Below are 23,147 nucleotides of genomic sequence, written 5' to 3'. Positions count from 1 at the left end.
AAGCTCTCTCTGTAAGGTCACTCTCACCTTGATTGGAAACACACCTCAATCACACACACACACACACACACACACACACACACACACACACACACACACACACACACACACACACACACACACACACACACACACACACACACACACACACACACACACACACACACACACACAGATGTTGGTCCTCTCAGCGCTGTCCTTGGGGCAGATGGTTACATAATTCCTCTTTTGGGGCCTGACATGGAGCAAGTGTTTGTGTGTGTTGTTTTTCTAAACGGTATCAATCGACTACGGAGTAAAAGCTCAGTGTGGGTTATTGAGACTACATCTTTTTACTATCGGAGGCAGTATTCCTTTAGTTGTCCCGCTATGGGGAAATTTACAGTATTACAACAGCGAGAGTATAGTGCAGGTTAATCAAAAACATTGGTTTAAATAATACAAACACAATAAGTACAACATAAAAGGATATGTGAAGAGCAGGGTAGAGTATGGGGTATAAATATGCATAGGAATAAGAATAGATTGATATAACAGTATGACTGGGATAACGTGAGGGGAGGGGGCAATGTCTAAGAGAGTTATTCACAACTGATGGGTTGAAGCTGCTGGGGGGTCTGGTAGTTTCATATTAAGGACATTCAGACCGTTTGTCTTCCGTTTGAATGTTTAGCCGTACTGTTCTCCATCAGTCTCCACCTGTTCTCCTTCTGACCTCGGTACCCTCCTGACAGATGTCTTGGAGAGACTCTCTGTGCTCTGCTTGGTGAACTGGTGGGCCGCCTGTCTGTTCTGAAAGAGACACAGATCCACAGATGACATGTGGACTCCCTCGCTTCCTCTCTGCAGGCGGGGGTGACTCAGGAGTTTGGAGACGATGGCAGATAGAAGCCTAAAATAAAAAGTATGGAGGACGAGAGGCAAGCAGAAGAAGGCAGATGGACTTGTGTTGTTTGAGTGAAGTGCAAGAGGCATGAACGCTATGAGTGGGGACACAAGTGGAGGACCGGGGGAGTTAAGAAAGGGATAATAGGTAGGAAGAAACTGCATCGAGGGGACAGGAGGAGAATCGGCAAGATGAAGGCAAGAGGAAACTATCCTCTCTCTCATCCATCTAGCAACACTGAGCCCTCCCTCCGTCTCCTCCGCTCGGCCCACTCAGTTCATTTACATTTACATTACACCCAGCTGGAGTTGATTTGGAGGCGAGTGATTGATGGCGAGTTTCTAATGCTGTTTATGGAATTGGGCTCAGGGGGGTTAGCAGTGTCAGCTGTTTGCAAGGTGCCGAGCACCGTCTGAGACAATATGGTTCGCTTGTTAGCAACTAAACTGCTAGCTGCAGCGGTGTCACGTCTATTCAGCGGGTAGTTTAATGTCTGCTGCTTTCCACAGTGACTGCACATCCATCATGGGCAATGCAACAGAAGAGGGCTAAAGGTATTTACTCCTAGTATGCTTTCTAAAGATCTATTTGACCATGGTTGGTTAAAAGCCAAACTCAATCTCAAATCATAATATCAGAACAAAACAGGGCGTGTTTTATCTGATAACACCACGCATTCTGTGCTCGTGGTTAGTGGATGAAAGCAGGACACGGTTAATCCGGGCAGGATTAAGGTGCATCTGTGACACACAAAAAAGATGACCCAACCTCCCCTGCAGAAAGCGATGCTGTCAGGACAGGGCTTTTGTGTGTAGCACCAGATGGCCCATCATGTCAGGTCTGTCGATGCCAAAATGAAACACATTCTGACCGGTTCATTCGAATGAAATCCACTTTTTGTGTTATTCCTGGTGTTTTCCTACTCATCGTATATATAGATATGTCACTCTAACTTTGATTTTCCCACCATTTGAATTAACATGTAGCTTCTAAATCTTCACTTCCTTAGAACAGACAGAAGGCTGTCTGTCTTCGACCACTGTTAAGACTGATGTTAGGTTTGTAGTCACCATGTCTGCAGGTTTCGCCCGTCTGGCCGACACTTCAATATCCTGTAACATAGAATTTCATTGGCTGTTCCCCTTCCCATCTCTTGCTCTCTTCCCTTTAAGAGTATTGTCATTTGGGTCAGATTTATTTAGCACACATTGGTGCAGGATTATCTGGCGTAAGATTGATTCTGCTAAAGGCTTTAAAGTCTTTATTAAATAACACATCTTTGATTGGAAGCAGGTAGAATTGTTCATTTCTTACCAGAAGCTGAAGTGGACTTTCCACCACACTACTGAGACACAGTTGTTGCCGTATACAGTACAGTAATCATTTACTGTACCTTCTGTTATCAGGAAGTCTAACAATTTTAACTCTGCAGAAAAAACAAGGTTGGTAGGGAACACATGCTGTTGTAGCCCATCAGGTTTACCTCACAGATTCAACCATTATTGAGCAGTCAGCTTGAAAAGTGGTTAGATATTGCTGTGAAGGTAGCATTCCTACGAGTCTAAAAGTGAAGTATATACTCTGCAAACATTGGAGCAGCCGTGGAAACTGCAGACAGGTCAGAGAAACACATGTCAAGGAAATTATAGTTTGCTATTCTATCTCCGACACCAGCATACTGGACGATCAGTGGACGATCAGTGGACGATCAGTGGACGATCAGTGGACGATCAGTGGACGATCAGTGGACGATCAGTGGACGATCAGTGCTATTATCATGTTGAATGCCAAGTTAGGTTGGTCCCCAATCTTATATTTTAATATTTCAACAATTATCTGATGGATTGCTGTTAAGCTTGGCACACAATTATTTTTGCTAATCTCTTCAGTTTTCATCAAGTTTCTCATTGAAATACTTTGAAAGCTAATGACATCCGACAAGCCTCAGCTACACTACTTTGAGTTCAATGGTAATTAGCGCCTCTTAGCATGCTAACTCGCTACTTTAAGGGAGGGTTTTGAAAAGCTTCTGAGTCTTATGGTAAAGAGTAGGGAAATATTGCTTTCATAAGGTATAGGATAACACATTTGATAACCCTGCCAGGAAGGAAATTGGAACCAAAACCCTGTCATTGCATGGCTCAACACTTTTATTGGCACTTCATGTTGCTTCTGGTCTGGATGCAAAAAGCATGAAGGACCCAGTCAAGATTTCAGTGCACTGCCTTTAGCGATCAATCGATCCGTCAATCAATCACGTTTAATTTTAATCGCCCACAATCACAAATAACACATCTGCCTCGGGGGACTTGGCCGTGTTTACAGCCTCTGTCATCGGACGCTGACAAGAAGGAACAGCTTCAAAAGAAAACCCAGATGATGAAGCGCTCCGCCGCGTCGATGCAAAACAGTTTTTCTAATATGAAACAAAAACTGCTTTGATCCTGATAGAAGGCATCTAGTTCAGACGGTGCTTCAGTCCTGCGGAGATGAATCTGTCTGAGTCGCGAGCTGTCAGCAGCCCGTCCGCCACTTGTCAGCAGTGACTGATGTCCGATGCCAGCTCCCTCTCTTTTGTTCTCTTCATTTCACGTAGCACAAACACTCCCTCCATGCATACACCGGTTCACACACACACTCTCTGACATCCAGAGGCGTCACTCTCTTGGCTCGTCACCCCTTCAGAGGAGTGGAGAGGAAGACGGACGGGCGGGAGCTGTCAGCGAGGCAAAGGGACACGGAGTCGGCTTCTCACTTCTTCAAATAATGAACCACATGGGAAGCGACAACCCGTCTGCAATTAGATTGGATGATAATTATCCCAGCACAAGTCAATCATCCTAATCAGGGTGTGATTTTCTGGCAGGGGGAGAAGATGTAGAGTAGAGTAAGAGACAGGGATTGACTGATGAAGCCACTGAGTGTTTATTTAATGCCTACTATCATACTTCTCTTACCTTGCTTGGAAGAAACCAGTTTAACTACGGGAAGCTGTTGGGGTTATGGAAGCTGATTTGCAAACGGCACTGCTTCAAAGCCCTCCCGTCTCCCAAGTGCTCAGTCTTGTGTCTTCTCAATCCAATGAAGCGATTCCCTTTGACATTTGGCAGCTCGCATCACTGTAGTATTCCATGAAGCTGTGCTGCAAGATCACATTGACAGTCTCCAGGCCAAACACAAAGTAGAAACGCTAAATAAAGAGAAAATGGCACAAATCATACAGTGAAAGAAGCCAGTTTAAAACCCTGTACTTAAGCGTTCATTACACAATAGATAACCCTGCAAAGCTTCATATCTGCACCAAATTACCAAAAGATACGACACAAACGGTCAGTCCAAACGGCCATGTCAACGGTGATGATCTCATTAAATATACTTCCTGTTGATGATTGAATATAAGCTGTGTTTGGGAGCATGAAACACCCGCTTGTATTTCAATATTTGCTTTTACAATCCCTGAAAATGGTGAGAAAAGCAGCCCAGATGTCATCAAACCAAACCACACAAAAAAGAATGAAAGAGAAGCCAAGTTGGACGAAAACCAGTCCATTCTGGCCACGCTTACCACGTGCGTATGCTCTCCTATATATTATGTATTATCTGCTTTAGATTACATTGTGTAAACCTACGCCTTTTGAATTCTACATCAACAGCGCAGCGTTAAAAATAGATGTCTCGCCTTCTCTACAATGTGACACAGTCGGCCCGTTAGTGAATGTCAACGCTCCGTAAGAGCACCACACGAGCGTGTTCTGTGTGGTTGAGTAGAGAACAGGAATGGTTACCTCCCCGATGATTTGTGGAGATGTTTGTTCTGAATGCAGACTTTTTCCCACCATTAAAAGGATTGTACCGTACTGTTCACTGGGGGATTGACGTCAGCGCTTTGACCCTTGCCCATATTATTGTAATATCTCTCTGCATTATTTCTGATTGGTTTGCATGCGTAACCACACATCCTTACCTATATATGCATTGTAGCCTTTTACATATTGCCCGTATTTCTTTTAACATTGAGAAAAAGGTGCATTTTTCATTATTTGCTGAACATTGTGTTATAATCTTAGTAGTTGTACACCAAAGTGGTATCCTTTAGGACGCTGTAGTCCGGAGAGTGCATTTAATGTGTGACAATAGAGCTCCAGCCGGGGGAAGATTTTCAGAAACAAAGGTGAGCTATGGAGATCTGCATTATCCAACATGGCAAAGACAGCCTGTGTGTGTGTGTGTGTGTGTGTGTGTGTGTGTGTGTGTGTGTGTGTGTGTGTGTGTGTGTGTGTGTGTGTGTGTGTGTGTGTGTGTGTGTGTGTGTGTGTGTGTGTGTGTGTGTGTGTGTGTGTGTGTGTGTGTGTGTGTGTGTGTGTGTGTGTGTGTGTGCTTTGATGGGGTTTCTGCATTTTTATGTGAACTGCAATTTTTTAAAACGGCTTTTTTTAGGACATTTATTTGTATGAACTAAGTGGGGAAAACCCTGTTGTAAAAAATACCCATCTACAGTTGGACTTAAAATAAACACAGCCATCTTTAACTCTCTTTGGTCCCTCTCTCGTCCAAAAAATCATACGCAAATAGCCTTCACAACTGAGATGAGAAGCCACAGTGACATGCCACGATACATCAGAGTTACTCACTTCAGTTTTAAATTGCACATTTAACAACAATCATAGCTGCTTCATGTCCCTGTCTTTGTATTTCACATTGTAATTAAAGTTCATGGACAACAGTTGAGGTCACGATGCTTTGAAATGTGCGTGCAAGTGTTTACATCTGAGCCAAGCGATGTTACATCTCATCCTAAATAAGCTGTATGTAAATCAAGAGGAACATCACTGCTTTGAGTGTCGGAGCGAGGTATTATGATCTTAAAGTGCCTACAGACTCACTTATACAGACGTCACAGTGCACAGAGAGACCATTAACCTCCTGACTGGGGCTTCAATGGGATTAATGTGACTTCACTGCTGACCCTGTTTGCTCTAAATCTCCCTCCCTCCCCTCTTGCCCCGCCTCCTTCATGCTCTTAGTATCAACAAAACCCGCCATTAAGCCTCTCAGTAGTAAAAACATCAGGAGATGTATGACCTGTTTGTTTCCTGATCAGAAAAGCTTTCCTCTGTCTTGTCTGTGACACTCTGGACCCCAATCTGTGCCCTCTACAAACATCTAAAGCTGTGTGCAACTGCTTTTTTATTGAAGCGCAATAATCCAAAGCAAAAACTTCCGGTAGCTCACAGCAGAGATTTTAAACTTTAATTCATATTTAAAACTTCTATTTAAGAGTTGAACAGGAAATATGATGCTTATGTTCAGTATCCATGCTCTAATGTTCAGAAAGCTCTTTATGTCTCTCATACTGCCTGTGCTGCAGCACCTCTTTTCACCCTCTGTCTGAAACCAGAGCCCAGTCTGCTCTGATTGGTTAGCTGGCCGGCTCTGTTCAAAGGTTTTATTTGTCATATGCACAGCAGATACAGCGTTATATCCCAGGCTCCTCCAACAACTCAACATACATAGTGCAAATAATGCTGTTGTGATTGACCAACCGCTTAGAGATGTCCCGCCCCTTAGCCTATCACGTACAATCTGTTGGAGCGCTAGATAATAAATGTGCAAGTGTTACATAGCGATGTCACTGTGTTACTGAAGTAAACAAAGGATTCCAATGGAGGGGTTTCAGGCCGGGGGGAGATGTTTGCCTCTGCAGACCATTTACATGCACTAAAACCCATATAACACAATACAGGAAAAGGAACTGCATAAAAGAGCTTCTTAACGCTGGTTTTATTTCAATACACACATCATTTCTGCTTCATGCTAAGCACACTAATTGCTTTTTATTCTATATTTCTCAGTACCGTGTCAAAGGTAGAGTCTTTTCCGTCTCTGTTTCTCTACAGCTCGATGGTTGCCATGTCATCACAGCTACGCATGCAATTAAAAACAGCAGGTTTATTGGCATGGATGTGTGCACCACATAACTGTTTGTGGAAATGACTTTAATTTCCGTTCTTCGTGACGCAAACGGGCAAATAATAAGGAACATTAGCATGTCATGATGTCCCCACAGCCATTTAACACTGAATAATGAAACTCTTGTGAATATTTCAGCGCCACAAGACTACACTTAGCCTCGACTAAGATCTGTTCGCGCCACGATAGATGCTGAGCCCACAGTATGTAGTGTTTGCATTATTCAAGAGCAGCCTTATATGTGCAAAATCAAACACAAAAGGTCAATAGTGTTGTGGCTTGAGTGGTACACCTGTGTAGCATTCACTGTTTCAACATGTCTGTAAATAACTTGATGAACAAAGTAAAGAAAGGCCGAGATAAAATGGCAAAATGAACCTCATATTTAAACCTAAAAAGAAAAAAGTCTGGGAGGAAATGAAAAGAGGAGGAACCATTGATGGTCCCACAGAGAGGAAATATACATTCTGCATTTGGCCGCCATATGCACGGCGCCCTGGGAGCAGTGTAGGGAACGGTGCCTTGCTCAGGGACACCGGGGACTTGAACCGGTTTGCCACCAACGCTCAAAAGTCTTCGTCCATTGCCTTGAACGCTCACGTTCTGTACATCGGATGTCAAGATGTAGTTTCTTCCATCTACAATTTTCTAATCAATCCGTCCATTTACTTCTGACTCTCTCCCCTTTCTTCTCTCTCCCACCATCAGTCATTCCTTCGTCTCCTCCTCCTCCTCCTTTCTTTCTTTCTTTCCTCTGGCATTAGAAATAAGGGCAAATGCCATCTTGCTTCTGGAACTTTTCTCCCACCCTCATTAGTGCCAGATACCCTCCGGCAACCAACATCCAAACACACATTAACCTTTACAGAAATTTCCTCCTGCCTCTCTTCTCTCTTTCTCTCTTGCTAAGACTTTAATTTGCTGGATCAAACCCGCCCCCTTCCTATACCCTCCACATCCTATTTGGCACCGGGTCGGATCATTTGGGGGATTTTGGGCAGCAGCTGCATTGATGTATAGCCTGCATGCGAGCCAGCTCTAGCTGTGGGAGTCACTGCTCCTTCACGACAAGGCGGGACGGAGAAATCAGTGCAGTGAAAGCTTTGTGGCTCTGCATTAATAAACAATGAGGCTGCTGTGACTTATGGAGATATGAATATTTTCAGGGTCTTAAAAGTTTCAAAGAAGTAAGAGACATTAGGTCCACCCTACTCTGGTGCTTGTTCTAACCTATTAATATCTTAGGGCCAATGAGAACAGAGCACATGCCATCGCAACTATGCACCTGTGGCGTCGGTGAAGTAAATGGGTGGAAAAGCTTGTTTTCAACCGTGTTTGTTGGACTACCAACATTTTTATTTGTTGGATCATGTCAGCTGGGCGTGGCTGACGGCCATTGTGTGTCTTTTATCTCCGTACGCTGATCGCCGTACTCGCTTTAAAGCTGTCTGACTGAACGGTGAGGCTAGACTTCATTATGTTGATGTAGTGGTGAAGAAAACGATGTCAAACACACGTTTAGTCGTACAAATACAAAGTAAATTTGAAGTGGACGACTCTAGTCCGTGGTGATACATTCTTAAGATGTCACTGAATGAAAAAGCTGCCAAATTTCATTCTCCATCATCCTCCTACTTCACCCTATTGTGGAAAGGCCTTCAATTCCTACAGGTATGACGGCCCCTTATTGGCTGTTTCCTGTGTTTACCTTGAACAAAACCCACCTACCATATCGACTTCATACACTACACAGTGGTAAAAGAAGTGGCCCATGGGTGACCTTCAGTTAGATAGCTAGGTGAATTATAAGCAGCACTACGATGAGCGCTTGGGAAGCCATGATTAGCCGGGAAGAGAGGCTCCCAAAGAGGGGTTGCACGATGGATTGAATGTACACAATGCTGTCTGCCTGTAGTCAGGTTGTTAAGTAGCCAAAGAGTCTGTTAAATCCAAGAGAAATATCTCAGTCTTAGGTTAAAAATAAGAGTAGCAATTCACTCGATTCAATCAGGTTGCTGAAGATGATGATCATTGATTCAGTAGAAGGTTTCTGTCCCGCCACCGTAACGATCCGTCTGAGATGAACAAAAGGAAATCTGATATTTGAAAGTAAGTTTCCTCAATTTCCCAAACTCTTTAGTTGTTGTTTTACTCATTACTGCTAACGGTCCATCACAGTTACATTTCCCAGTCATGATGAGAGTGAAACCAAACCCCTGGAGGTGCTCTATATTACCATTCTCTACTGTTTGTACTGGTCATGTACCATTGAGGTTATGAATAAACAAGCCCAATTAACAGCACGCCTCAACAAATCCCTTCAAGATATGTCAGAAGCAAATTAACAACGGACTGTCTGAAATACCTCTGTATGTACAACCCTTTTTACACATAACTGGCCTGAAGGAAGTGGGGTTTAATTACAACAACAGGTTGTGTGCATGCTGGCTGGCTTCAAATGTGAGAGTGAAGAATGTGCTGAGCTGATCTCCCTTCAACATATCTCACAGACGCACCGCTTTGTGTTTCCGTCACCACAGACAACTCTTCAGGTGCCGCCACCGCTGGGTGTTTGGCAAATACTTTAACAAGGTTCATAATCAAGTCTTTGCAGCTCACTGTTTCTCTCTCGCTCATATTTGCGCAATTTCCTCTCCCTTTCTTTTCCTAACTGACTGTGGTGCCGATATTTTAAATCCCTTTCCATTGACTAGCATTTGTACATGATTAGCTAAGAGGCTGGACATCTCAAAGGAGTCCAATGGAGGCAGGGCAGTGTGGGAGAGAAAGGAAACACAGGGATTTTAGCCTCTGCAGACCATTTACATGCAGTAAAACCTATAGAACACACTACAGGACAAGGGAAACCCCACCAAAATAGGCCTCTTTAAAATAACTAATCCAGTTTTTCTGGAGAAATTGGCTTTCTGAGCAGTAGGGAGTCCTCAAAGAGGCGGATTTTAGTGGGTGACACTCGGAAAATGAATGTGTTTTGACACAAATATGCACATGTTGTCATTGGTTGTGGAGCAGGTTGGACCAAAATGCAAAGACAGGATTAAAAAAACTCCTTTCATTTAAGATAATCCAGTCAATTCAAGGCGAGGCACACATGGCTCCACTACACATTGTGTGACGTACAATAATCCAACAAGACTAAACCATAAAACCAGGGCTTATTCTACACATCCTAATAAGGGGCTAGGTATACAGAAGGTCAGGTGGTTGCAGGGCTAATGGGAAAAGAGTGGAACTGATGAGGCAAGGACAGATGTTCAAAACACACAATGAGAGGAAGTAAAAAGACAAAGGGGCAGAAACCTTTCAAAATCAAACAGTAACAACAAGATAATGGCAATGAGGCACTTTTTCCTAGCTGTTATTTTGAGTCGCTTATTTTTTATATATATTCTGTCATTGCTCTTTTTTCTGCCTCCTTCCCCAACACCAAAATCCATCCCATTTTCATTCTCGTTCCACTGTTGCCGGGGCAGCTGTCACATCCGGCTCTAATTGCATAAAAATCCCAGACACTTGGTCGTTCTCTCCCTCTCCTCATGTCCGCACTCCTGTCTGCTTGCTTGGCCCCGCTCCCCACCTGGGCGGGGCCGCCACTGAGTGATGGATGAGCGTTCCTCTGGCCCCTCTCCTCTCCATCCTGCCACCGCTCTCCTCTCATTGCCTTCCCCGGGCTCGGCTTTGCTGTTAATGGCTTGAAACATGATATGAGTCTAACCCGGTGTTTGCAGAGGGAGGGGAGGGGGGAGTAAAGCCTCAATCTGACAGGCCAAAGCAGACATGGCTTCTGCAGATTTACAATGTAGGGGGTCAGGACAGGTGGGGGGAGACAGGGATGATACAAGAGAGGAAGAATTCATAACATATATATGAAACGTGTGCAGTCACCGTCTTTCCCCTCTTTATTTATTTACAGGTTTTTACATCCAGCGCTGTAAACATTATTCATCATCCCTACAGCTAGATGCTATTTTTCTATATATAACCACGTAGTCTCGTTAATCCTAAAACTATAGCGAGGAAGTCCGTTTATGAACACAATGCCTACATAGTGCAAGACATGGTTTAGAGTTACATGCAGGATGTAAAAGCTGAGGAAAGGCAAATAAAATGGATCACATTTCAAACACTTAAATAAGGGGTTGAAGATCAGGGATTTTTTCAGGATAGATATAGCATGAGGCGCTAACGTCACTTCCGACTAAAATTAAGCCCCGCCCACTTCCCGTGAAAATCCTGCATCAGAGCGAAGTTGAAAATAATAGTGTCTTCATATCTTAAAGCTGCTGAGTCATATGTTGCACCTCAAACAACAAATAAATCCAGAGTTTCTTTACTTCCTCTCCAGAAAAAAGGAGAGTAAAAGAAAGGATCAGAAATCTCAGTCTCAGTGTCAGCCTGCTGCCTGCCACTCATCCAGCAGACCCACCGGACATCCATCCCCTATTTATTCTCCGTACGCTGTCTCTGCCGTCTGACCAGACATCTGACCCCATCTTCATATTTCTGGACTCATTAAACCCTTTCTGACCCACAGAGAGATTGTTTTCTGGCAGCACTTTAACATTTTACGGGGAGAATCTGCATTTTGGTTTGAGGGCGCAGGCCCACAGAGGCAGCAGAGACCCTGTTACCCGGTTTGGACTGAACCTTGGTGGTGTTGTTACAGATTTCGTGAATCCTATTTGGAAAGTGGAGCATTTTGGTGCACACATGTTTCCCAACCTTTCGTGTTGTGATTGGTTTGCAAGAAAAGTAAAAATAAGTCAGGAAAATAAATATGTTTGGTGCAAAAAGTTGAGTTTTCTTCTTCCGATCCCAGCAATCGATCTGTAACCTCACAAATCCACGGTGTGATGGAAACACATGATAGAAAGTGTTGGGAAATGACTTCAAACTGCTGCAGGTGTGGTTCTTCAAACATCTCTTATGATATGAATATGCTTCCTGCTCCCTTGCTGTGCCACAACGTCTCCTTGTTATCCGTCCCCTCGCTCTGTCGGCTTAGAGGGGGCTGCACAGCGCTGTGCTGCAGGCGCAGACCACCAGCAGAAGATAGGAATAAATAAATGAGTGAACGGTTTATTAAGAAGGGCGAGGAGAGCGTGCAGACGAGCGGAGCTGAAGGGGGCTCAGCTGGAGAGTGTTTCCTTGACAATAGAAAGCTGACAAAGAGAAGTAAATTGGTGTCTGAACAGCCTCAAACAAACACACCAGTGGAGTGTGTGTGCAGTCACGTGTTTGTTATTGTGTAATTGACTGAGGGTATGTTGTTGTGTTAGTGTGTAACCTCTCTGAGTGATGCATGACATGTGAGTGTGTGTTCATACGATAAACCCCTCAGTGTCACGTCTTTCAGTCTTTTATCAGTCAACAAATAATCAAAACCATAACTGATCCCTCGGTGTCCAAACAGCTGTACAGTAACCTTTTTATGATATGATTACGGGTCATTATTTTTCAATTCTTTAAAGAATAATTGCAGGTTTTTGTTTTCAAATATTCACCTTTTATAAAAAAAAGTGGAGAAAATGAGAAATAAACGGTCGTTGGTGCAAAAAGTTGCCGATTCATATATTCTCCTTTCCATGCGGGACTCAAGTATCCGCCTCATCTTACACATCCCTCCTGCGAACAGTATTGGTTTCTATCCGCACTCATCACTTGAATTATACATGACTTATATAACTGCTTAAATCCACACGGCATCTACAGCACCTCTCCGCTCCGTAATCCATATTAGCGGACCGTCACTGGCTGATCCGTCCGACCCGATCCGAAGCATCTGTTTCCAGCATAATGCGCTGATATACCATAATGTACAGTCATGGCTCCGTACCGTACTCCTGCTAATGCCTGGGAATTGCCACTCGTATGAGGATGCAACGTGCACGCGTCCTCCTCGAACATGTGCAGATGAATTCGCTCATTGCCGCCGGGGGAGGAGCGCGTCGAGCTGAGCAGATGCTGATGCACACACTCATGCACATCTTCCCGCGACATGGGGCAGAAGCTGCGGCCCAGTGTCATCTGTATCGGCTGTAAGAGGCTTAGCCTGAGCGGCCACTTGCCTCGGTCCCATCAGAGCCCCCCCTTCCTACCACTACAGCACATCTGTTTCCTCTCTTTTTCCTCCCCTCCCCCCCTCCCCTGCACATCTGCACTGTGCTCCTTCGGGGGAAAACACATACATTCGTGTCCCGTTGGCAACACCAGGAATGACTTATGGTAGAGAGAGTCTCGTGGGGACGGACGTGGATTCTGTGTTTCTGACTTTGCTTGAACAGGATGGCACTATGGCTGAAGGCTGATTTGTATTAGTAAAAGCTCTTGGAAGGGCCGAAAAGACCGGAAAAGCGCCATTTAAAATGCACTCCATTACCATGTACTGCTTGCAAAGATGCGCCACAACATGTCCACCCATAGCTCTAATGATTTGATATCAATTACGCCACTGTGCAGAGTTTCGATGTGCATCTTTCTTACAGCGTACATTTTCTCAGTTGCAGTTGCAGCCAGGCTCGATCTGCTCTAATTAGAGGCATTGTGTCGGAGAAGATCAGTGCTCAGCTGCATTATTGCAACCGTGGAACAGCAGAGGTCACATGCAGCTGCCATTGACCAGCTGATGCCAGGTCAATGTTGTCTAGAAGGGTGGATTATTGGTGACCCTTACTCATGACAGGATCCCTTCTCCTGGGACATGTCTCCATGCTTTAAGGTTCAAAAAGCTCTTTATTTTCCTCATACTGCCTGTGCTGCAGCACCTCTTTGCACCCTCTGTCTGAAACCAGAGCCCAGTCTGCTCTGAGTGGTTAGCTGGCCGGCTCTGTTGGGATTGTCCCGCCCCTTAGCCCTTATCACGTACAATGTGTTGGAGCTCTAGCCAATAGAAACATGGGTGATACATAATTACTCCCTCTGGAGATTAGACAGGGCATTTAGCCTTTGCAGACCATTTACATGCACTAAAACCTATATAACCTAAAACCCCAAAAAGCAGAATAGAACCTCTTTGATTGAATCACCACCTCCACTGTATTGCAGTTTTGTCTGATGGATTTCACACTCCGTTACATTGTGCTGATCCACATCAATGCCTGAGCCTGGCTCTCCCTAGAGGAGCCCACCTCTTCACAGCTGCTAACATGAGGCTGCAGCAGAACAAACAGTACAGCAGATACTCTCACACACACGCACACACACACACACACACACACACACACAGCCACAGATAAGATGTAGTGATTGCACGGGGCTGTGAGCGGTAGCTGTGTGAATGTACAGAATGAAGACATCAGACTCTACCCCACGCTGTCCCATGGAACAATGCACATGACACAGTCTAATGGACGCATCACCTGCTGTATGTTCTTCCTTATCTCCTCTCTCCTTTCACCTCCCTCCAGTCCTTCCCGGCCCACCCCCCCCAACCTGCTCTCCTGCTACAGTGCTCATCCACTAGAGATTTACTTTTTTAAATTTTGAATCCTTAAATGAAGCATAGACAGTTTTTAAACGGATTAATAAACGTATCTACAGGATAACTCAAATTGCAATTCATGAGCAGAAAAATAATCGTCGCTTTTATTTTAAAAATGTAAAAACTATTTAGTCCTCATTCCCATTTCCCACTTTTCTAAAACAAGTCGAAAATTATTTTTAAATTAATTGAAGATTCTTATTTTATATAATTAAAACAGTTTTTTAGTTTTCTGTCAAATTTTTCACTTTTTTGCACCCAGTCCAACCATAAACTAAAATAAAAATAAGCTAATAAAATGAAAACTTTTAGTAATATGAGACTGAAGGACTCTTTTGTACACAATTCAAAACTAAAAGTGAATACAGAATGCATTCCCCGGTCAAATGAACGGTCTGAAAATGACCATTCTCTTGTTTCTCGGTTTTAAATATTTGCCCTTTTTGATGCAGAGTTGCAGAAAAAGTAAGACTTGATCTGTCGGAAAAAAGAATTGTATTTATTTGTTTTCTTTACTGGACTCTAAGAGGCATGCTGTGGATCGTCAGCACCGTTACATTAAAACACAGCTCTCTTTACTGCTTTTTTTGCCACCAAATTTGTATCTCCTGACTTTCCTGACTTGATGCGCTCTAAAAATCCAAATGTAAATAATGTAAAAACATCAGGAAGGAAGTTAATGCAAATCATCTTTCTCCTCTTTCAGCTGAGTTACAGATCATTTTATTTTACAGAAGACTACAATATGCAGTGTTAGCCTTTAACTGTTATTTTGCAGCTTCCCGGCACAGACAATCACTTCAATTAAAGTTTAGGTTAGAAATAACATCACCGACATGAAGTCAAGTTGACCCGGGGTGAGGGATGAAATCAAAGGGAATATGAGAGTGTACCAGACTGGAAAAGTAGGTTTATGTATATGTAAGGAGCCCAAAGGGCGACAAAATGCAGATTATTGGAGTCCTGGTGCACTCATTATTAAACTCAGCTTGGCAGCAGAGAGGAGTGTGTGAATGCATGGTTCATTAGGATCAATAATCGATCAAAGTGCATACGTGTTTCAAACCTGAGGGACACGAGAGGAGCTTCTATATCGTCCAAAACTTCCGCTTCCTTGTTGGAATGGTTGCTTGGTTTTTTTCCCTGTGGTCTTAGTTTTCCAACTTGCAAATAGGGCAGATCTGCAGGGTCTCCATGTGCAGAGGGAGATGAGCAGGTATATTTTCAGCCTCTTTTAAAAACTCTCTGCTGCACTTTCATTAGTTTGTTGACGCACAGCAGGGGGGTCATGCTGTAAACACTTGTGTCACTTTTTGATATTGTAGGCATCTTAACGACACAAAGGAGCCGTCTGAATGAAAGACAGGCAGACAAGCAGACAGGAGGCATGCAGGCAGACAGGAGGCATGCAGGGAGACAGTAGAGCTCACGCTGTGTTTCAATGTAAATACACAGGCAGTACGGAACAGTATGAGACAATAAAACAGCTGCTGCTTTCTGACTGAAAGTCAGTGACTCATTTATTAATGTGCTATGTGAATTTCTGTTACATAGAAATTGTCGACTGCAGTATGCATAAGAAGTTTACAGGAAAAACAAACAAAAAAACACAACAAAAACATGAAAGCAGCCCGAATATAGATCATATATTCCATGCAGTAAAATAAAAACTAACTGCCTCCTATTTTCATAGGATCAGAATACAGTCAATAAACAAAACAAAACTAATACTCTTCCATTTCCTGCAGAGCAACGGAAACAAATATAACGTCCAATGTTAAACAAATCACCAGAAATGAGAACTTTTACATTCTGCACACATCCTGTTTGGCAACCAGTCACTCATTTGTTATGACATATCTTTATTGGTATTTAATTTATTGAAATTATTTTAGAATTCTTACATTTTATTTGTTGGACTAAAACTTCCCATTATTGTTTTATATTTACAATTTATCATGTTATCAAATCTTGACCCAAGTGTTGCTGCAGAAGTGCACCAGCTTTAAGTTTGTGGTTTTACACTACACACACTGAAGGCATGATTTATTGTTTGTGTTTACTGACCCTTACTTTGACTTAAAGATCCCTTGAATTAACTCCAACGAGGCCACGCACAGGTCAGCGGCTGACTGTGGCTATCTTCACCATCGTCTTCCATTGAGATTGATCGTCACACCGAGCGCTGAGCAGCAGTGGAGCATGTCGGGTGTGTCTTCATCAATCAAATCATCGAGTGTTAGGAGACGCCTCTCACGAACCAAACGGCTGCCTCTGTTTGATGACGCCAAGAGAGCGTTTTAAAGTTTCATCAGTCACACCCGAGCATGTCAATCAGATCATCCGTAACTCGCACACATACAGCCCGAGGCTCTCACTGTGTGCTGGTGTATGTGTGCAGAGTCATATGTGGCGGGGTGTGTGTGATGGTGTGCACACAGTGTGTCTTCTGATGTATTTGGACTCAGTATGTTCCTGCGGTACAATTCATCATGTCTCCCTGCTCCCAGGGTGAGGAAACACAACACACAAATCTCCCCACCCCCCTTCAGGATGCGATAGTGGGCAAACTGTCCAAATATCCAGGATTTATGGGGTGTAAAACCCTCTCGCGGGCTCCACAGCACATCACTTCTGCCAGATTTTTTGGGGAGGGAAGTTAGAGGAAGTGCTATGGTTTCATTTCTTGCGGGTCTCTGTGGTGCTGGGAGGATTTGAGCCTGAGTGTAAATCCATAAACTGTGACTACATGGAGTTAGGTTAGAAGCCGAGGCCCTGGAGTCACGCATGCAAACAAGAAACAGCAAGGCTTCAGCGACAGGAACCACAGGAAGAGCTCTCATTATGTACACAATGCAGGTTTCACATATGGGTGCACTCCAAAACTCCACTGGCTCTAGTGTGGTTTCTGCTCATGCCAACATGAATTTAGGGCTTTGAGCAGAGAGTAAACAACATGGCCTGTGTGCCAGCAGCATCAGCATTGTGAACAAATAAACACATATTCCACATGCAGGTCCAAAAAACAACAGTCCTGCACCGACCAACCTTTAGTCTCACTTTAACCATAGCAACACCAGACTGAGGTCAGAAATCAGTCAGTCGAAAGTGAAAACTCCTGCACACAGAGACGATGCAACACCTCCACAATGTCAGTAACACCTTCAGGTGTATATCAGTATGTAGTGTCTCTACTTTAAAGAGTCCTCTCCTGCTGATGTTCAGGTGTATATCAGTATGTAGTGTCTCTACTTTAAAGAGTCCTCTCCTGCTGATGTTCAGGTGTATATCAGTATGTAGAGTCTCTACTTTAAAGAGTCCTCTCCTGCTGATGTTCAGGTGTATATCAGTATGTAGTGTCTCTACTTTAAAGAGTCCTCTCCTGCTGATGTTCAGGTGTATATCAGTATGTAGTGTCTCTACTTTAAAGAGTCCTCTCCTGCTGATGTTCAGGTGTATATCAGTATGTAGAGTCTCTACTTTAAAGAGTCCTCTCCTGCTGATGTTCAGGTGTATATCAGTATGTAGTGTCTCTACTTTAAAGAGTCCTCTCCTGCTGATGTTCAGGTGTATATCAGTATGTAGAGTCTCTACTTTAAAGAGTCCTCTCCTGCTGATGTCCCGCCCCTTAGCGTATCGTCACAAGCTGCATTTTGAGCCAAATACAGTGCTGTCACTATTTAAAGATTCAGCATTTCGAATAACACAAACACCTTTTTTTCGGGCTGTAAGTAGATGCATTTAATCTTTAAGAAACACTTGAATGTTTTTAGCAGTCTTGTCTAGTTTATTGATTTAACGTTTAGTCATTAAAGTGTTGAATGTTAATCTGTGCATTTGGGATACTTGGATTTATTAGTCTCACTTTAACCATAGCAACACTAGACTGAGGTCAGAAATCAGTCAGTCGAAAGTGAAAACTCCTGCACACACAGATGATGCAATACCTCCACAATGTCAGTAACACTTTTTTGTGACCACCAATTGCCATTATTGTCCTTTCACAAAACGAAAAGCAAACAGATCCATGGCAAGAACCCATCAATAAATGATATATATGACACGGTGTTTCTGAAAGTGCTCTGATCGAGCTGCTTTCAACCCAACGGCATCAAAGAGCACTGATGGAGTTTACGTGTTGTTTACATCCTCATTTTTATAATTGAATTTCCAGAGTTGAATAGGTAGTCCGTGCTCATGCTCCTTTTCTGAAAATAATTCAACATCAACAATCAACAATTTCATAATAGAGAGGCAGCGGGGAATGAGTCATAAAACCCAGGAAAAGTTGGCATCTCAGGTAGAGCAGCCGGATGTGTGTAAGGTGTGTGTTGAGTAATAGGTGCTAAACATCAGCAAAAGAACAGAGGCTTTAAAAGCAAAGAAAACAACATCTGGTCAGGGCAGAGAGAAACACACACCCCTGCCTTCCTTACAGAACCAAAACACTAGCCGCCCACTTTCCCTCCACTCAATTGTTCATGAGCTGTTTTTTCTCGCTCACGGGCGTCGAATCAAAAGTGTGTGTGAGTGTGTGCAATGTGTGTGTGACTAATACATCCCCATCCTTGGCGAAGGCTTGGCTGAGAGCACAGCGACCCACAGAGACTTAAGAGGAAGGCCTCTCCACTGCAGCTCCTTCTGAAGGTGTGAGACACAGTCAGCAGTCAGAGAGACATCACCTGCAGCTCCAAACAGGAAGTAGAACAGCTTCTGCTTACTGCTGCAGACGGAGGAATATTGAGGTCTCATTTTTCTCAAAGGAGCATTTTGTTTTAAGGTGCTGCAAGAAAGCAACGCCAACAATTGCCGCCACAAGCATTTTAAGTTTGTATAATAAAGGGATGGCATTTCTATATTGCAGAACTTCGTTAAACAGGCTCTATTCCCGCTCAGAAAGCTCTTTATGTTTCTCATACTGCCTGTGCTGCAGCTACTCTTTTCACCCTCTGTCTGAAACCAGAGCCCACTCTGCTCTGATTGGTTAGCGGGGCGGCTTTGTTGTGGTTGGCTCCCATCCCTTAGATAAAACATGTTCATTTTAATATTAGTTTTCTTTGCACATTCATTTGGTTTATTTCACTGAGATATTCGCCATTTCGCCAGCAACGTTAGATTGATCTCTGACTAAAACCTCAGCTGCGGCTTCACAGATTTCTGCTCTATGGATCAGTGTGGAGTGTTTATACTCATATATATTTCATTATGCATATCTGCTAATTCCTGAGTGAGCATATGCAAGCTCATGAAACCAGTTGCTCTGTCCTCTAGTTTATGAATTAAAATAAATATATCAAAGCTGTTGTTGTTTAGCAAACAGCTTCCTCCTTTTGTTTAAACGTTTGAATCTTTGCAAATCGGTAGTTTATTCTGCTGCTGAACGATGGCATCGTTTAGTCAAAGTGACACCACAATACAGTTACCTCCTTTCTAGCCTTAACATGCAAAAGTTTAGATTGCTCCGAGAAATGCAGCATCTTGAAGATGATAGAGAGGGAAGCATTAGCATTTGGACATTGTGTTCTCAATAAAGACACGTTTGACCAGCTTGTGGTATGGCATGTGTGGCCACAATTAAGGTCAGAGGACTCCTATATCAGGCTGTCAGTGTGTGTGTGTCAGTGTGTGTGTGTGTGTGTGTCATGTGTGTGTGTGTGTGTGTGTGTGTGTGTTGGAGGGCAGCCATGAGTGATAAATATGAACGTCTTTCATGTGGAAAACGCCACCAGGACTTGTGTTTCTCCTCTTCTGCCTCCACGACTGCCCGGTAACACTGAGACGGGCAGCATGCTTTCATGGCTGAAGATGTTTGCCTGGCATGATACATTTTCACAAAAATGCAGAACCCAGTTGTTAAGCAAACCTTCAAAGCAGTGGGGAGATTTCACTGCTCTCTGAGGAGGAGGAGGAGGAGGAGAAGGAGAAGGAGAAGGAGAAGAAGAAGAAGAAGAAGAAGAAGAGACATGGCAGCATAACAATTTTCCTCTCAGTCTGAGACGTGTGGAGTTATCTCGAGGACAAGATTGTTGCTTTGTGTTCCCTTTAGTGTTCACTTCCTGTCTGCTTCCTCTGCAGAACTCTGGAATGTCCAAATTGACCAATCAGAATGTAATACTCTATCAAGCCCTATACCAAATATAGGGTATGGGATAGACAGTGTATTTAAAGAAGTCTTGATGTCTGTTAGAGACTTTTTATGTGGTTTGAAAATACGTGACGCACTATGGCGACAGAGACATCCTTTCATGAACTTTATCTAAAAGTGCTGCCAGGAGAAACTGAGAATAAGAGAGGAGAGGCAGAGACTGAGTGGTTGTCTCAGTGATGGATGAAATGAACTTCCGATGCAGAGAGATGGCCAGAGTGCGACAGTCTGACTAAAAACGCATGAAGAAGCAGTCTGTCCCAGAACAAACAGAAATCATCTGGGGAGAAGACTGAAAGCGTGGAAGCTGAACTCAAAGGAAAGCAATTGGAGTGCATTTTGATGGATACCAGGTCGGCGCCTTTCTGGGTTAGTTAGCTGCAGAGCTCATCTATCTTTTAAAATGTCTGCTCTGACAATTCACTTGAAACAGGAATGCTTACAAAACACATGCAGGGACAACGCCCCAATTACCGTTTTTGATTGTTGTTTATTTTCTATTTATTTATTTTCTATTTATTTATTTAGGTATTTATTTATTTTCTATTTATTTATTTTTGTATATATTTATTTATTATTTAATTAATTCATACTTTTTATTTATTTAAACATATTATTTATTCAAACAGTCACATATTTAAATTCTATTTTTAAACTTGAGTCAGCAAAAGAACAAATCTGGGGAGAAAAAGGTACACAGAAATGTTTGTGTATTATATATATTATATAAATAATATACCTTTATTGAAGTAAAACAAATAAGGCCCTTAAAATAAATCACTGCGTCCTAAATATTAAGAAGATTAAAGAGTCCTCCATTCCTCCTGTTTATTTTGAAGTGTCACGGTCTGTCTTTGCTTCCTGTCTGATTACCTGACTGTGTTCACCTGGTGTCTTTGTGTCTCCCTCCGCTCCCCAGCTGTGTCCTGTCTTCTTGATTGGTCTTGTTTGTATTTCAGTTCTGGTTTTCTGTTGGTGTTTGTGGGTCTTTGAGGTCTTCTATCAAGTAAACCTTGATTAAGATACTTTCTGTGTAAACCATTGTCCATGCTGCACTTGGGTCCTACCTGTCCTGCTCAACTAAATCTTGATGTATGTTCTATAAAAAACAAACTCAGAAAATGCAAAAGTCCTGCAACTACATTAGCTTTCAAAAACCTATTGTAAGTGCTACTTCATTGGCTTCAACTAGTCTAACTATCAAAGTGCTACGTACAGAAGCTACGTATTTGTGTATTGATTTGCAAAGGTGTCGTGGAACCAGGTGGGTTTTCATTCTGCTAGATTATACACTTTCTCTCAAACCATACATTTGTAGGCGTCTACCAGAGCACTCATCCATTGCACAGTACTTTCAGCCGAGAGCGTGTGTCCCCCCGCTTTCTAATTGAAAGAAAAATGGTAATGGAAGCACTTAGATGGACTAGGAGGACTGCCAGTGGAGCAGGTCAGTCTACAAAGAGTGGCTTCAGTGTGAGCTCAGTGCAAATGCCATGTTGTCGACAGCAGACAGAAGCGGAGGAGAGTCAGGAGGGTTTCAATTTCTGCTTATCGCGCTGACCTCAGAGGTGAAGTCTTTCAAAGTTTCTCACCTTGCTATCTCCCATGCATGTTCTGTCAGCCACATGAACTGAGCACACAGCAGCTTCAAATCCTTACGTCCAGCCTTTGAGCCCTTCCTGCTAGTTTAACAACAACTCTGACTCGTGTTTCTCTTGAGACTCTTATGCAATTAACCTCAAACACTGGTGAAATGCAAATCCTGACATTTAATTAAGATGCTCACAAACATACCATCTAGTGTAAGATATCAAAGCATCGTGTTTATGCCAATTGGAAACATACAGAGCAGATTTTACCGTCTCAGCGCCAAGTGTGGCACTGGGAGGTTAATCCTACGCTTATATAATTCCTCACAACGTTTACTCAGTGGGGCGTAATTATGCAACGTTGCTGAGCCTGTGTGTGTCTTATCAGTGTGTATTGTCGGCCTTTATGTAAGTGATACCCCTCCCTGCTTGGAGAGCTTAGATTCTGGTAAAAAAGGATAGTTAATATGATTTTGACTATGACACCTCTAAAGTTCCCTATCGTTTTATCTGTCAAAGCAAATACTGTGGAAATCCTCTACAAGATTCAGAGATAATGTTATTATTTTTCTCTCAGTGTTTCTCTGCATAACTGTATATGTGTCATAATGCAAACACACACTCTTCCTGGTTCGTTCAAAACATATGACTACTGTAGAAACTGAACATTGCCTAAGTCTCCCTTAAGGACATATTCTACTCACTTTGAGGTTCATATGTAGTGTCTCTCCTGGGACATGTCTCCATGCGTTAATGTTCAAAAAGCTCTTTATTTTTCTCATACTGCCTGTGCTGTAAGCACCTCTTTTCACCCTCTGTCTGAAACCAGAGCCCAGTCTGCTCTGATTGGTGAGCTGGCTGGCTCTGTTGTGATCGGTCAACCATTTAGAGATGTCCCGCCCCCTTACAGCCTATCACATACAATGTGTTGGAATGATGTCACTAGGATAAGGACGTAAAACAAAGGGATCAAAATGAGGCGTTCAGGAGGGTTTAAGGGTTAGGGAACACAGGGATTTTAGCGTTTGCAGACCATTTACATGCACACAAAAAGTG

The 23,147-nt window shown here is 43.1% G+C and overlaps 1 protein-coding gene across 1 annotated transcript in view; it reads left to right on the top strand.

Annotated features, from left to right (window-relative positions):
* LOC134859253 (pro-neuregulin-3, membrane-bound isoform) overlaps positions 1–23,147 on the top strand; it is a 321,042-nt gene that overhangs the window by 12,487 nt on the left and 285,408 nt on the right.

This window comes from Eleginops maclovinus, chromosome 22 (assembly GCF_036324505.1).
Source record: "Eleginops maclovinus isolate JMC-PN-2008 ecotype Puerto Natales chromosome 22, JC_Emac_rtc_rv5, whole genome shotgun sequence".
NCBI classification, from domain to species: Eukaryota; Metazoa; Chordata; class Actinopteri; order Perciformes; family Eleginopidae; genus Eleginops; species Eleginops maclovinus.
The sequence above is the reverse complement of the archived record's forward strand: the minus strand, read 5'-3'. Positions and strand labels throughout refer to the sequence as shown.